Source organism: Palaemon carinicauda, chromosome 20, assembly GCF_036898095.1.
Source record: "Palaemon carinicauda isolate YSFRI2023 chromosome 20, ASM3689809v2, whole genome shotgun sequence".
Lineage (NCBI taxonomy): Eukaryota > Metazoa > Arthropoda > Malacostraca > Decapoda > Palaemonidae > Palaemon > Palaemon carinicauda.
In genome coordinates this window covers 117961575-117964074 of record NC_090744.1, presented here as the reverse complement: position 1 = coordinate 117964074, position 2500 = coordinate 117961575, and the positions used below count along the sequence as shown (strand labels likewise).

The following is a 2500-nucleotide window of genomic DNA, read 5'->3' as shown; positions in this document are numbered from 1 at the left end:
ATATATATATATATATATATATATAATATATACTATATATATATATATAACTAGCCATAATTTTTTTACGGATCGCGTACACTAGAATTGGGATACCATAAAAACCAGGATTAAAAAGAATCTATGAAGAAACATAAGCAGCATATGGGAATATACTACTGTATATATGCCGATATATATCTGGGTCAAATAATGGCCCAGCCTTCCTCCAAACAACGGCAAGAAAATGTTATCCATTTTCCAAGCTGGACCACAATAATGATTCTAAGATTTAAAAAAAAAAAAAAAAAAAAAAAAAAAAAAAAAAAAAAAAAAAAGATTGCATATCCCAAGAAAGAGGACACATCTTGCGAACGATATTTACGAGGTTTCTTGCACGATACACCTATTTTCGTTCACCTTCCCGCTTGAATTTACGGTGCCAGATGTATATACAGCTGTTAAAAATAGGTTTTGGAGGGATACCACACAAGTGGGGTGTTCTTTTGATGCTCGTAAACACCCAGTGATTGGAAATACCTTCTAAGGCTTTTCGCGATTTTGGTAATCGAATTAGGACGGGGTTTCTTCAATGGCATTCAAGGATGCCGTTGTTTTCACACCTGAGTCAAGCAACACAGTGATGATGATGATTTTTTTTTTAAAGAAAACTCTATGAATAAACCTAAGACAACATTTTATTATGCCCAGTTACAAAAAAAAGAGAAACAATGAATATTATATTGTTTGTCTTTTCATGATTCTTTTTAGATGTACCACTTTTGGAAAAAAAATTAGATATAGTATAGAGTTTGTACATAATTGTTCGGATATAGGATAGTGTTTATATATAATTGTATTTTAAGAATAACATGTTAAGGATAATTTTCAAAATGACAATGATATAGTATATATTGTATCACTTGTTTAAAGCTGGAAAAACTGTTTGCCATTTCATGATTCTTTTTAGAACTCATACCCATTATGAAGAAATTAGATATTGGATAGTGTTTATATATAATTGTATTTTAAAAAACATGTTGAGAATAATTCTCAAAATGAAAATGATATAGTATATAGTATCCTTTATTTAAAGCTAGAAAAACTGTTTGCCATTTCACGATTCTTTTTAGATGTCACACCACTTTTGAAAAAATAAATAGATAATAGGATAGTGTTTAAATATAATTGTATTAAAAAAAAACATTTTAATTAATAATAATTCTCAAAATAACAATGATATAGTGTATAGTATCCCTTGTTTAGAGCTAGGAAAACATGTTATAATGCCCATTTACAGAAAAGGGAAACAATGAATAATGTATTGTCCTTTCATGATTATTTTCAGATGTCATGCCCCTTTTGAAAAAAAATAAATAGATAATAGGATAGTGTTTGTATATAATTGTATTAAAAAAAAAACATTTTAATTAAGAATAATTCTCAAGAATAACAATGACATAGTGTATAGTATCCCCTTGTTTAAATCTAGGAAATCATTTTATAACGTCCCAGTTAGAGAAAAGGAAAACAATAAATAATATATATTTGTCATTTCATGATTCTTTTTAGATGTCATAACCCTTTTGAAAAAATAAATAGATAATAGGATACTGTTAAAATATAATTGTATTTACAAAACTAACATGTTGATTAAGAATAGTTTTGAAAATGTCATACCCTTTTAAAAAAAAAATAAATTTAGGGTAGTGTTTAAATATTGAATTTAAAAAAAAAACACGTTGATTAAGAATAGTTATCAAAATTATAATGATATAATATATAGTATTCATTATTCAGATTGTAACTTGTTCTATGTCGGCCAAACATCCAAAGGCATTTCTGTCATAAGACCGCCGATCTTTAAATAATGTTTTGGCTTCTCGCTGGTTAGGATTAAGTCATATAATCGGCTGGTTACGGACAAGTAAAATCACCCAAGTTAATGATATACCAAAAGAAATATCGTTGAATGATCTTTATTATCCTGTACATAAGACCACATTTTAAATCTAAATCCTGGTCTGTTTTCCATTAATCCTGTATTATCCTCTTATCTAAAATCTGACTTATCTAGGATTATCAAGAAACTGACAGCTGGGGGAAGTATTCTCTTGTTAAATATGATGTCTTTGTATATTTATTCTTATTGTGAGCCCATCGATGTACTATAATTAACTCCAATCAAGTCTTTTCATATTTCTTTCGTGGCTATATACATATTTTATTCTCATCACGTGTCAGCTTACACGATCTCTACACATAGATACATACGCACACGTGTAGAAATATATATATATATATATATATATATATATGCATGTTTGTGAGAGAGAGAGAGAGAGAGAGAGAGAGAGAGAGAGAGAGAGAGAGTGTACATATAATCAGACTATGTAGCAACTAAAACAAATATGAAAAGTGTAATAATAAAAAAAAAACATACATGGAAACAGAAAATTAACTTCAAAATTAAGACCAAATCAGGATTTTTCATCCTTTCACATTCCCATCTTCTTGTATG

The 2500-nt window shown here is 28.2% G+C and overlaps 1 protein-coding gene across 1 annotated transcript in view; it reads left to right on the top strand.

Moving 5' to 3' along the window:
* Positions 1-2500, top strand: part of LOC137614430 (nephrin-like) — a 395945-nt gene that overhangs the window by 157879 nt on the left and 235566 nt on the right. The gene's annotated exons all lie outside the window — the stretch shown is intronic.